The sequence below is a fragment of the Equus asinus genome, chromosome 5 (assembly GCF_041296235.1).
Source record: "Equus asinus isolate D_3611 breed Donkey chromosome 5, EquAss-T2T_v2, whole genome shotgun sequence".
Taxonomy (NCBI): domain Eukaryota; kingdom Metazoa; phylum Chordata; class Mammalia; order Perissodactyla; family Equidae; genus Equus; species Equus asinus.
The window spans coordinates 107,841,894-107,856,639 of NC_091794.1; positions in this window are offsets into that span (position 1 = coordinate 107,841,894).

Genomic DNA, 14,746 nt, shown 5'->3' on the forward strand with positions numbered 1-14,746 from the left:
GGCCTGAGTTCTCATTTTTTTCTTCTGATTTTAAAAGAAATGAACCCTATTTTCGTGGATCGCAAAAGCACTGTGTGCTGCCGGCACTGTGCCCGGGGTAGGGAATGGATAAGTAGGCCCTGCTTAGAACTAGTTACGCTGCGGTCAGTACCCACTTAACAGAGGTATCTGGTGCCCACTCGGCGCCAGGCACTCTTCTAGGGCCTGGGGATAGGGCAGCGAACAAAACAGACACAAGTTCCTGCCCCTGTGGCATGATGCCAAACAAGACTAATAACATAAATGACTGGCATGCTGGAGACAGTAACCCCTCAGAGAAGGGGCTCAGGGAGGGATGAGGGGCCGGCGTTGCAGTTTTAAATAGAGTTGTTGATTGGTCTTAACCCAGAAGGAGACATTTGAAGAAAGACTCAGAGGAGGTGAGGAGGCCAGCCATGCAGATATCTGGGCAAGGTCATACCGGGCAGAGGGAGGAGTAAGTACAAAGGTCCTGGGGTAGAAGTGAGGTGGACTGAATGAGATAAGGATCGAGCAAATAACTAGACAGCCTGTAGTGAGATTACAGTGCAGAAAGTGCCCCCGAGCAGAGGAATGTGGTTCTATGAAAGTTTATAACAGGGGGATTTGACCTCATTGGGAGGGTCAGGTGTTCCTTGAGGAAGTGACACTTGAGACGCTCACTAAAGCTGAGAAGGGAAGACAGCGTGTTCCAGGGAGAGGTCTCAGCTTCTGCAGAGCTCTGTGACAGGAGAGGGCATGGCGAGCACGGAGCTGAAGGCAGGCCAGGGAGGCTGGAGTGCAGAGGCCTAGGGTGAGTGGGGGGTGGCCTGGAGAGGCAGGCTGGGCCTGGCCTGCTGGCCTCATGGGTTGCTCTCGTTTTGTAAGAACTTGGAGAAGCTTAGATGGGTCCTATGCAAGTGAGCGGGTGACATAGATCATACTCTTATCCTGCAAAGGTTGTATGGCTCACGGGGCGAAAATGGGTTGGAGGGGATCAGGAGGACCCAGCAGGTGCGCCAGGCAGGAGCTTCCAGAACTGCCCAGCGGGGAGAGGATGGTGGGGAGGGCCAGAGGTGGTGGACCGGCTGGGCATTTAGGAGGTAAAACCCACAGGACTTGGTGACAGATTGAAGGCAGGGAGTGTGGAAAGGAAGCTCCAAGAAGTTTCCCCCTTGAGCCCCTGGAGGAAGGAAGGCAGACTCGTGAGAGGAGAGCAGGCTGGCTGAAAGCTGAGAGGCATAGGTAGGCTTTGGGACAGGATGAGTCTGGGGCATCCAGGCCATTAGAGACATGGGTCTGGAGCTCAGAGATGTCCTGGACACACGGGAGCTAGCTGAACCCTAACTGTGGCCAATGACATCAGCAGGGGGAAATGTAGCAAGGGGCCCAGGCAGAGACTGAGGAATCGCAGCCCTTACTGGCCATCAGGGAACTCGTTCTATCTTATTTTTTCTCTAAACAGAAGTAAAAATAGTTTGGAAAAATACCAGTGTGTTCTCTATTTTGCATTTACACACAAATGACCTGCTATTTAGTTAGCGAAGCTCACAGCTGCAACTGATAAACCTCAGCATCTCAGGGGCTTAACACAACAACGCTTCTTTTTGGCTCTTGTGAAGCACAGAGGGTCTTCCTGACCGCGGGGGAGATGCACTCGGTCATCCAGGGACCCAGGCTCCTTCCCTCTGGGCTCTGCCCCAGCCAGGCTTGCAAGAGGCCCACATTCTGCTCCCGTTCCACTGTCTGGGACTCAGTGACACAGCCACACCCAACCGCAAGGGAGGCTGGGATGTGTGCCCCCTGCAGAACCAGGAGGAAGTGGGTGTGGGGAGCCGCTGCCTCTTCAGCTTTTATCTGCTTGGGGGAGGGGGAGGAAAAGGGGACGGCTGGGAATGCTAAGAAAGCACAAGTTAGTATTTCGTTGCTGGTATTCAAAATAGGATTTTGCAGCAAGAGAGAAGGCTTGAAATCTAGGCATTGCTGGGAAAGAAAGGACTTTAAAAAGCTTCCTTTGACCTTTTTTAATCTCCCAAGATTAGAACGCTCTTTCCTCACCCTCCAGGGCCAGACCAGACCACAGCGTTTCTCCCCTGGTGTGGATGAAGTTCCCTTGTCTTTTTTTTTTCTTTTTTTGAGGAAGATTAGCCCTGAGCTAACTGCTGCCAATCCTCCTCTTTTTGCTGAGGAAGACTGGCCCTGAGCTAACATCCATGCCCATCTTCCTCTATTTTATACGTGGGACGCCTACCACAGCACGACTTGCCAAGCGGTGCCATGTCCACACCTGGGATCGACCCCGGAGAACCCAGGCCGCAGAGAAGCAGAATGTGCGCACTTAATCGCTGCGCCACCAGGCCGGCCCCAGCCCCAGTCTTGTCAGTAGTCTGGACAGGAGAGCAGAGTGGAAGGAGAGCGACAGAACGTGGAGAGAGCATCCCCGCCCGGTCCCTGGGCGCTGCGGGAGGAAGACGGCGCCGGGAGGGAGGCAGCGGCCAAGCCGCTGGGCAGCTGTGTGGAGGGGGCCCTGAGGGTGGAGGCTCGGCCCCGCGCCCACCTGGGAGGAGTCTGTTTTGGGCAGAGCTGCCCCACGCTCACGTGGGGGCCGCAGCCCTGTTGGGGGACAGAGTGGTGTGGTCGGTCTATTTGCCTGACTCAGAGCTGAAAGCTGCAATGACCCCACGCAGGGGACGACCTGAAGGGGTCGCCCCTTAACCTCGGTGTGGAAGGACAGTCAGGCCAGGAGGGGGCTGGAGACAGGCAGAGAGACCCAGAGCGGTCTACAGGGCCAGGCAGGACCCCCACCAGCTTCACACCAGAACCCGGGAAAGCAGGGGCCCCTGCAGTGCAGATGAGGAGCCAGCATGTGGCCAGGAGCCTTGCCCACAATACCAGGAGGTCGTGTGAGCCCAGCCCCCTCCCCCAGCTGCGTCCTAGAGAGGATCAGAAGGACAAAGACCCAACCAAGTCAGACCCAGAGGGACTGCTCAAACGGTGCGATTGGACTCAAGTTTATATCAGTTTGACGGAAGTCAGTGCCTGCCCACACCCGCGCAGCCACGCGGTAGGTGAAAAAGCTCGGATCAGGAGCAAATAAATGAGTGAGCGCCAGTTCCTTTGCGCTCCTGAGTGCGGTGTCAACCACTGAGCAAACCTGCCGGGGCTCGAACAGCCCAGAGGACCGCGGAGCCGACGCCCGCCGTCCCGCCGTGTCCACGAGGTGGCGGCCGCGCGCCGCCTGCGCGCCCGAGCACCGCCGCGCCCGCCAGCCGGGGGCCGACCGCGCAGATCTGGTGCCCCCCGCCCCTACCCCGCGCCAAAGGAGGACGAGGCGGTTCTTTGCAAGCATCTGCTGACCTTGCAAGGAGTCGTGGTTCTAAGGCTGAATTCTTTTTACTTTGTGAACACACTTCTGCAAAACACAAAACTGCATGTTTTTTTATGAATAACATTACTTTAAATAACAGATCTTGTGCCAGGCCCCCTGTTAAGGTTTTAATGTACTTTAACCTCATGTAATCATGTAACCGTATGAAATGGGCATTCTCCCCACCATGTTTTTGGGTCCGGAAGCTGGAGGCTCCCTGAGAGGGTAAGGCCACGCCGCATCAGGGTCCGAGCAGGGACTCGAACCCAGGACTGCGTGACCCCGAGGCCCGCGCCGCCCGCAGCAGCGGCCTGAGGACCCAGGATGCGGTGTTTGCAGCGTCGTGTGGGGTCATTCGGGGGTTCATCCAGCGATTGTTTATGGGGCACCCGCTTTCCACGGGGCACTGGGCTGGGACGGGGGGGGGGGGGAATGCGGCGTCAACAAAACCGGCCGAGGTCTCGCCCCATTGGCTCCGCCCTCCTCCCTCAGTCTCCCCCAGGGCTTTGGACTCCGCCGGCCTCTCTTACTGCCCTCCATTAATGCCTTGTCAGGGGAGCCAGCTTTTGGCTCCCAGTTCACATCTGGGCAGATCCAGAGCCCTAGGGGTGGGTGTGTGTGTGTGCATGTGCATAAAAGTGTGTGCTTACACAAATGTTGTAGAGAAAGGTGCCTTCTCTTAATTCATGCGGAGGTAACGAGTCATTGGTGTCCTCTGGTCAGTATTGCCTTTCTCTCTTCAGGGAAGCCGCTGTGGATCTGGCGTGCCCTACACTCACACGCACACACCTGCACACACTCAGAAGTATGTGTTCTTTTGTGTCTGGGTTTTTTTTGTTCATCATTTTGATTTTGAGACTCATCCGTGTTGTTGCCTGTAGCTCTGGTTCATTTTCAGAACTGTCTTTGTTCCACTGTCTGGCTATATCCTGAGATATTTATCCCTCCTTCTGCTGATAGACAGAAGGGCTGTTCTAAGGTAGGGTTATTAGAATAGTGCTACTATGGACATTGTAATACATGTTTTTGGTAAACATATGTAGGCATTTCTCTGGGGAATATACCCAGAAGTGGCATTTGGGGGTAAATACATGTTTACCTTTAGTAGATACTCTCAGTTTTCCAAAAGGTGGTACAAATTTACCCTCCTAACAGCAGTGCGTATTGCTCACACACAGCGCGGTTTGGCGCTGTTTGTCGTGTACTTAGCCCTCTGGCAGATGTATAATGGTAGCTATAATTTACATTTCTCTGTGACTAATGAGATTGAGCATCTCTTCAGATGTTCAATAGTCGTCTCAGAATATCCTCTGTAAAGTGCCCGATCTGGTCTTTTCCCCATATTTCTGTTGGGTTCTCTGTCCTTCTTACTGATGTATAAGCATTTGTTATGTATTTAAATAGTCTTTTGCAAGTTCTTAATTTTAACGTAGTTCAATGAATAAATTGTTTTCTTTATGGTATTTTTTGGTGTCCTACTTAGGAAATCTTTCCTTACCTCAAGGTTATGAATATATTCTTCTTTGTTATCTTCTAGAAACTTTATTGTTTGACCTTTCATGTTTAGGTCTATGATTTATCAGGAACTGACTTTTGTTTTTAGCATGAGGTAGGTATCAAGTTTAGTTTTTTTGCGTATGAATATCTGCTTGACTGAACACCATTGATGGACAGGAATGTTCTTTCCTCACTATCTACAGTCCGTCTCTGTCACGAATCGAGTACCTCTGTGTGGGGGCCTGTTTCCGGATTCTCTTCCGTCCCACGGGTCCATTTGCCCATGTGTACATAGCTCTATGGTGAGTCTATGTCTGGTAGAGTAAGCTCTCAGGATTTGTGCTTCTTGAAAATTTTTCTGGTTGCTCTTGGCCCTTTACTGTGCATGTTTAAAAGTCAGTATTTTGATGTCCATGATACACATATAAAAAAACCCTCTGGGATTTTAAAATGCTAGATTAATCTGGAGAGAATTGAAATTTTTGTAGTATCCGGTCTATGGACATTGTATACAGTCATGCACCACGTAACGATGTTTGGGTCCATGACGGGCCACATATATGATGATGGTCCCATAAGATTATAATGGAGCTGAAAAATTCCTATTGCCTAGTGACGTGGTAGCCATCATAACAGTGTCGTGCAATGCGTACTCACTCACGTGTTTGTGGTGACGCTGGTGTAAGCAAACCTCCTGCCCTGCCAGTCACACACGAGCGTAGCGCATATAATTATGTACAGTACATAATACTTGATAATTATAAAAAAAGACTGTGTTACTGGTTTATGTATTTACCGTACTACACTTTTTATCATTATTTTAGAGTGTACTCTTTCTACTTATAAAAAAAGCTTACTGTTAGATAGCATGCCATGCTATGCCGGCAGCAACCGCATACATCTTGTGTTTACTGCGTCTCTTCATTGCACCATTTTCTCTTGTAGTTGATTTAATCTCATGTTGTTTTGTTCATCATGGCCCCTAATAAATAATAAATAACTAATTATTAATTAATAACTAATAAATAATAATAAATAATAACTAACTAATAGCTTTTTCCAGGCTATTGCTGCAACTGAGGAAGACACTGATGCATTTCTGGAAGGATTACAGCATCTATGACTGCATCAAGATCCTTGCTTGGGCTTGAGGTCATGTCACCAAGGAGTGTATGAATGGCATCTGGAAGAAGACACTCAAGAGGTTTGTCCATGACTTGAAAGGATTTGCCAAGGATGAAGAGGTTGCAAAAATCAACAAGGCTGTGGTTAAGATGGCAAACAACTTTAACCTGGGTGTGGATGAGATGACATTGAGGAGCTCCAAGAGGTGGTTCCTGAGGAATGGATTAATGAGGAGTTGTTGGAACTGAAACAGGAACGCGTAGCTAAAGAAGAGGTCAGAGAAAAGGAAATGGCAGGAGAAGAAAAAGAAGGACCTCCAAGAAAATTCACAGTGAAGAGTTTAGCAGAAGCATTTGCAGACTTCAATAAGCTCTGTAAAAAGTTTGAAAACATGGACCCCCAACATCAAAAGTTTTTCATTTGTAGAGAGGAATGTTCATAGTGTAGTATCTGCTTACAAGCAAATCTATGATGAAAAAAGGAAACAAACCAAGCAAGCCACCATGGACGTATTTCTGAAAAGAGTGACCCTTCCTCAAGAAGAGCCTCAGGCAGGTCCTTCAGGAGGTGTTCCAGAAGAAGCCATGGTTCTCATAGGAGATGACAGCTCCATGACTGTTACTGCCCCTGAAGCCCTTCCAGTGGGACAAGATATGGAGTTGGAAGGCAGTGACACTGATGACCCTGACCCTGTGTAGGCTAGGCTACCCTAGGCTAATGTGTGTGTTTGTGTCTTAGTTTTTAACAAAAAAGTTTAAAAAGTAAAAAAAAAAAAAAATTTAATAAAAAAAAGCTTATAAAATAAGGATATAAAGAAAGAAAATATTTTTGTACAGCTGTATAATGTGTTTGAGTTTTAAAGTAAGTCTTACTACAAAAGTCAAAAGTTAAAAAAATTAAAAATTTTATAAAGTAAAAATGTTACAGTAAGTTAAGGTTAATTTATTATTGAAGAAAGAAAAATACTGTTTTTGTGAACTTAGTGCAGCCTAAGTGCACAGTGTGGATAAAGTCTCCACCTGTGTCCAGTAGTGTCCTGGGCCTCCACATTCACTCGTCACTCACTCACGACTCAGCCAGAGCACCTTCCAGTCCTGCAAGCTCCATTCATGGTAAGTGCCCTAAACAGGTGCACCATTTTTAATCTTTCATACTGTATTTTTCCTGTACCTTTTCTATGTTCAGATACACAAATACTTACCACTGTGTTGCAACTGCCCACAGTATTCGGTACAGTAACATGCTGTGCAGGTTTGTAGCCTGGGAGCAATAGGCTATAGGTGTGTGGTAGGCTGTACCATCTAGGTTTGTGTGAGTACACTCTGATGTTGGCACAACAACAAAATCACCTAATGATGCATTTCTCAGACTGTATCCCCATCATTAAGCAATGCATGACTGTATATATCTCCATTTACTTAGGTCTTTTAAAATTTCTTTCAATAAATTTTATGGTATATAGGACTTACATATCTTTTATTTATTCCTAAGTACTTGATATTTCTTCATGCTATTTTAAATGCTATCATTTTCAAAATCTACATTTTCATTTTGTTACTAATATCTAGAAATATAATTTTTGTATATTTACCTTATATCTAGCAACCTTGCTAAACTCATTTATTAATTTTAATAATTTGTTTAGATTCTTTTAGCTTTTCTATATAAACAAACATGTCTGTGAAGCATGACAATTTCTTCCTTTCTTTCCAATTTTTATGTCTTTTATTTCTGTTTCTTGCTTTATTGCACTCTCTAGGACCTCCGGAACAATGTTGAACAGATGTAGAGTTAGTAGACATCCTCATCCATTCCTAATCTTGGAGGAAAATCTTTTTTTTTTTTTTTTAAAGATTTTATTTTTTCCTTTTTCTCCCCAAAGCCCCCCGGTACATAGTTGTGTATTCTTCGTTGTGGGTTCTTCTAGTTGTGGCATGTGGGACGCTGCCTCAGCGTGGTTTGATGAGCAGTGCCATGTCCGCGCCCAGGATTCGAACTAACGAAACACTGGGCCGCCTGCAGCGGAGCGCGCAAACCTAACCACTCGGCCACGGGGCCAGCCCCTTGGAGGAAAATCTTTTAACACTTCACATTAAGCATGATTTGTGCTGTAGATTTTTTATAGACATTCTTATCATATTAAGGAAATTCTCTTCTATTTCTTTTTTGGTAAGAATTTATTAATTTTTTTTGAGGTAACTAGTTTATAACATTGTATAAATTTCAGGTGTACATCATTATATTTCAATTTCTGTATAGATTACATCATGTTTACCACCTGAAGACTAATTACCATCCATCACCATACACATGTGCCCAGTCACCTATTTCAACCTCCTCCCTCCCTCCTTCCACTCTGGTAACCACCAATCTAATCTCTGTCTCTATGTGTTTGTTTGTTGTTGTTGTTTTTATCTTCTACTTATGAGTGAGATCATACGGTATTTGACTTTCTCCCTCTGACTTATCTCGCTTAGCATAATACCCTCAAGGTCCATCCATGTTGTCACAAATGGCAAGATTTCATCTTTTTTTATGCCTAAGTAGTATTCCATTATTTATATACACTACATCTTCTTTATCCATTTGTCCCTTGATGGGCACTTAGGTTGCTTCCAAATCTTGGCTATTGTGAATAATGCCACAATGAACACAGGAGTGCTTATAGCTTTATGTATTTGTATTTTAGTGTTCTTTGCATAACTACCCAGCAGTGGAATAGCTGGATCATATGGTAGTTCTATTCTTAATTTTTTGAGGAATCTCCATCCTGTTTTCCATAGTGGCTGCACCCGTTTGCATTCCCACCAGCAGTTTATGAGAGTTCCCTTTTCTCCACACCCTCTCCAATGCTTCTTATTTTTTGTCTTATTAACTATAGACATTCTGATGGGTGGGAGGTGATATCTCATTGTAGTTTTGACTTGCATTTCCCTAATTCCCTAATTAGTGATGTTGAACATTTTTTCATGTGCCCGTTGGCCATGTGTACATCTTTTTTGGAGAAATGTCTGTTCAGATCTTTTGCCCATTTTTTAATTGGGTTGTTTGGTTTTTGTTGTTGAGATGTATGAGTTCTTTATATATTCTGGATATTAACCTCTTATCAGATATATGGTTCGCAAATATCTTCTCCCCATTGTTAGGTTGTCTTTTTGTTTTGTTGATGTCTTCTTTTGCTCTGCAGAAGCTTTCTAGTTTGATGTAGTCCCTTTTGTTTACTTTTTTCCTATTGTTTCTCTTGCCCAGTCAGACATGGTATTTGAAAATATGCTGCTAAGACTGATGTTGAAGAGCATACTGCCTATGTTTTCTTCTAGTTTTATGGTTTCAGGTCTTACATTCAAGTCTTTAATCCATTTCGAGTTAATTTTTGTGTATGGTGTAAGATAATGGTCTACTTTCATTCTTTTGCATGTAGCTGTCCAGTTTTCCCAACACCATTTATTGAATAGACTGTCTCTATTGTATATTCTTGGCTCCCTTGTTGAAAATTAGCTGTCCATAGATGTGTGGGCTTATTTCTGGGTTCTCAACTCTGCTGCATTGATTTGTTTGTCTGTTTTCACACGAGTACCATGCTGTTTTGATTACTATAGCTTTGTAGTATACTTTGAAGTCAGGGATTGTGATGCCTCCAGCTTTGTTCTTGTTTCTCAGGATTCCTTTGCCTATTTTGGGGTCTTTTGTTGTTCCATGTATGTTTTAGGATTCTTTGTTCTATTTCTGTGACAAATGTCGTTGGAACTTTGATAGAGATTGCATTGAATCTGTCGATTGCTTTAGGAAGTATGGATATTTTATGTATCTTAATTCTTCCAATCCAAGAGCACAGAATATCTTTCTATTTCTTTGTGTCTTCTTCAATTTCTTTCAACAATGTTTTGTAGTTTTCAATGTACAGGTCTTTTACCTCTTTGGTTAAATTTATTCCTATGTATTTTATTCTTTTTGTTGTAATTGTAAATGAGATTTTTTTTAATTTAATTTAAAAAAAATTTGCCCTTCTTCTCCCCAAAGCCCCCAGTACATAGCTGTATACTTGAGTTGTGGGTCCTTCTAGCTGTGGCATGTAGGACGCTGCCTCAGCATGGCCAGATGAGTGGTGCTAGGTCCATGCCCAGGATGTGAACTGGCGAAACCCCGGACCACTGAAGCAGAGCATGCAAACCTAACCACTCGGCCATGGGGCTGGCCTGCGATCGCATTCTTAATTTCTCTTCCTGTTACTTCATTGTTAGTGTAATTTTATATCCTGGAACTTTACTGTATTCATTTATTATTTCTAAAAGTTTTTTTGGTGATTCTTTAGGGCTTTCTGTATATAAAATCATGTCATCTGCAAATAGTGAGTTTCACTTCTTCTTTTCCAATTTGGATCCCTCTTCTTTCATTTTCTTGACTGATTGCTCTGGCTAGGACTTCCAATACTATGTTAAATGAGTGGTGAAAATGGGCATTCTTGTCTGGTTCCTGTTCTTAGAGGGATAGCTTTCATTTTTTCTCCATTGAGTATGATATTAGCTGTGGGTTTGTCATATATAGCCTTTATTATGTTGAGGTATTTTCCTTCTATACCCATTTTATTCAGAGGTTTTATCATAAATGGATGCTGTATCTTGTCAAATGCTTTCTCTGCATCTATTGAAATGATCATGTGATTTTTATTCTTCAGTTTGCTAATGTGGTGTATCATTGATTAATTTGCAGATGTTGAACAGCCCTGCACCCCTGGAATAAATCCCACTTGATCATGGTGTGTTGTCTTTTTAATGTCTTGTTGTAGTCAACTTGCTAGTATTTTCCTGAGGATTTTTGCATCAATGTTCATCAGTGATATTGACCTGTAATTTTCTTTTTTCGTGTTGTCCTTGTCTCGTTTTGGCATCAGGGTAATGTTGGCCTTGTAGAATGAGCTAGGAACCTTCCTCTCCTCTTCAGTTTTTTGGAAGAGTTTGAGAAGGATAGGTATTAAATCTTCTTTGAATGTTTGGTAGAATTCACAAGAGAAGACATCTGGTCCTGGACTTTTATTTTTTGGGAGGTTTTTGATCATTGTTTCCATCTCCTTACTGGTTATTGGCCTCCACACTCCGCTCCCATAAACCCAGACCCACACTTGTCTGTGAATATGCTCTGCTCTTTCCTGGTTCTGTACCTTTCCCAGTGATGTTGTTGAGTCCTACCAGTTCTTGAAGTTTTGCCTTTCTTCTCTGACCTTCATCTGTCTCCTCTGAACTTGTTGTCTATGCCACATAATTTAGTGCCTAATTGTACGATGGCTTACACTGCTCAGTATTGTTTCATTTATGTTTGTCCGTTGTCCCTAGACAAGTCTGTTGGCTCCCATGATGCTTAGCACATTCATTAGCGAGTTAGTTCTCAGTCAATACTTCCTACTTGCTAACTGATAGGGACTGATTTACAGCATCAAAAACTACTTATTCTAGGGGCTGGCCCATGGCCGAGTGGCTAAGTTTGTGTGCTCCGTTTCGATGGCCCAGATTTTCCCTGGTTTGGATCCTTGGCGTGGACATGGCATGGCTCACCAGGCCATGCTGGGGCAGCATCTCACATAGCACAACCAGAAGGACCTACAACTGGAATCTACAACTATGTACTGGGGGGCTTTGGGGAGAAGAAGAAGAAGAAGAAAAAGGAGATTGACAACAGATGTTAGCTCAGGTGCCAATTTGAAAAAAACAAACAACTTATTCTAGCTTCAGAAATGCCCCTCTCTGCACGGGAGGACTCACCCTTGTGCTTGATTTCATTTCTGCATGTATACTGCGGCTGGCCGCGGCTAAAAGACAGCTTGGATCCCCCTTCTCCTCTTTTGTCCTAAATGTCTTCTTTGCCACAAGGTGGCTGAAATAAGCCCCAGGGAACGGAGACAGGGCTTCTGTCTTCTTTTCCTCTGTTCTCTTGAACAATGGTTCTCACGCTTTGGAGTGACTAAGGTTGAATTGGGGTGCTTTTTTTGTGAGGAAGATTAGCCCTGAGCTAACATGTGCTGCCAATCCTCCTCTTTTCGCTGAGGAAGACTGGCCCTGAGCTAACATCTGTGCCCATCTTCCTCTACTTTATCTTTGGGACGCCTACCGCAGCATGGCTTGATGAGCAGTGCATAGGTCCACTCTCGGGATCTGACCCAGCGAACCCTGCGCCGCTGAAGCAGAGCACACAAACTTAACCGCTGCACCACCAGGCCGGCTCCCAACTAGGGTGCTTTTAAAAATGCTTGTTACTGTTCCTGCAGAGACGCTGATTCAGTCCCTCTGGGATGGCAAGTTTAACAAACATCCTGGTGCTTCTGGGCAGCTAGGATAGTTTTTGGGAAACCAGCTCCTGCTAGTTTTGATGGGTTTAACTCCTCAGGTCTTGGAACTTGTTTTCACGCACAGTCTTTTTTGTCCTTCTAGTTTTAAATGAAATTGCCGTCCTCTGTTTCCTTTTAGGCTTCCCTCAAAGATCATCAGACGCTTGAACTGGTTTGAAACAACCACCTTCGGGCTCGCGGGCGCTCCCCACGGAGGCGAGTGAAACCTACATCGCAGGCCTATGTGGGCTCCTGAATAGCGTTCCGTTTCCTTTCAGTGACTGAGGGAGCAATAAGATTCCAGGCGGGTTGGCGACTTGGTTCTCTGTCCATGATCACCTCAGGAGCTGTGGGGTTGAAAAGAGGCTAAAATGTGTCTCTGCCTCCAGCACTTGGCGTTTAGCATGGTGATTTTCCCCGAGAGAAAGCGTTCTGGTTTAGATCATCATTCAGACTAGCACTTGGTTATCAAACATAGCTCAAGAGAAAGGAATGCTTAAATGTTGGTCTTAATCTCATATTTAGAGGCTTAGAGGAAAAAGCGGTACGTGTTTACGTAGCTTGTGTATGCAGAGAATGGGTCTGGAATGAAACGCTGAATTACAATAGTGTCCACCCCTGGGCGACGGTCCTGGAGTGGAACAGGTGACGCTAACCTTTGATTCAGCCACTTCAGTACCCTTTGTGTGTCGGGGGCTGCTTTGCAATGAGCATGTGCTTCTTTTATAATAAAAATAAGTTAAAGAGCAAAAAACCGAGCACAGAAATATTCAACACAAGTACTCAGTGTTCCGTGTAACGTAAGTTGTGAGGCACAGCGTCAAACTCTCTCTTGGATTACTGCTTTCACGAATTACTGGGATGTTTTCAAATATAGAGCTGTGATTTAGAACCAAGTCTCAAGTCTTCTCATGACTAACGAAGGATCTTTGAAGTACTTACGAGCTTGGGAGAATCCTGTGAATAATTCCTGTTGTCCAGGAAGGGACTCGCTCAATAATTTATAGGGCAGTAGAATTGAAAGATTTCTGGGTGACGCTGGGCTCTTACTTCTATTTTTGCACAATTTGGAGCATTGTTTCCTGACTTCTAATTTTCCCAACAACATCAGTGAGGCACTTTTTGAACTTCAACAGAACAGAAGTTACAACTCTCTCTGCGTCACTCGCACAATCAGTTTGAAAGCAAAGGGCTTTGTCTTCGTTGAAACTTGACCAACAAGGGCGCAGGGGGACCCTCCCACCGCCACAAATCTCCACGGCGCCCTCCCACCGTGATGGTCCTTCCGTTTGTGAGTCGTTTGGTGTTAATTAAACTGCTTTGTTTCCTCGTTCAGCGAACCCTCCTCTCACAGCGCATTCATCCCTCCCTCACTTTCAGCTTCACTTGACGCCAACACACAGACACCTCATTATTTACCGAACTTGAATTGGGGCTATTTTTCTGTTTCTTGGAAACCTCCCTCAAGAGCTCCCTAATCCTTTCTCTGATGAAAACTGTTGCTCCTGCTGAGCGAAATTCCACTTATGGCCCCAACACAGCTTACGTTGTTCTCTTTCTTAAAGAGATTTTTTTTACTCCATTTAACTTGTTTTTCAACCAAGCTCAGTGGATCAGACTTGTCCATTCAGCAGGCACCTGGTCAGCAGCAGTTGTCTCTTTCAAACAAAATTAGATTGTTTACTTGACGGCCCACGTTTTGGAAGCAGCCAACTGACTAACCTTGAGGTCTGCCTTTGGCCAGCTATAGGATGTCCACGAATCCTCTTTAACTTGGGGACAGCTCGGTACCCCGAACTGGCCCAGCCTGGGCTGCCTCCTGTTGATTCCTCTAAGAACTGTCGCTGGAGACATTTGTAAGACAATTTCCTGGCTCCTTTCCAGGCAGAGAAAATTCCCAGAGCGGCTGAGAGAGGCCTCTGAAGGTGGTAAGGACCTGTGTGACCCACTCTGAGGAACTGGGGTGGAGTTATCTTCGAGGAGGGCAGGAGAGCCGAGAGGATTCTTTGTTATGGAAACAGCTGCAATTGTGGTCTCCGGGTAATTCTAGTGTGTAATTAGTCTTCAAACACTCTGCTTATTTATTACAAGAATTCTCTCTTGAAAAACAAATTGCATTCGAGGTGTTTGGTGAAAAATTGAGAACATAATGTTGTCAGTCATAGTTTTCAAGAGGGCTAATAAATCATATTTGACATTTTAATTGCTTTTAAAAATTACTTCCAGATCTATTTTTAACCATACTTCAATCACGATCGAGAGCTTTGGGACTTGCAGACAACTTCGCTCACATGGTACCAAGTCCCAATGGGAAGGTTCTAGAGATGACAAGTGCAACCTCAACACCGCAGAAACAGGGAAACCGAGGCCTGGAGAGATGCAGTAACTTGCCCAAGGTCAGTTGGCTTTAAATAGCAAGGCTGGCAAAAGATCCCTGAGTT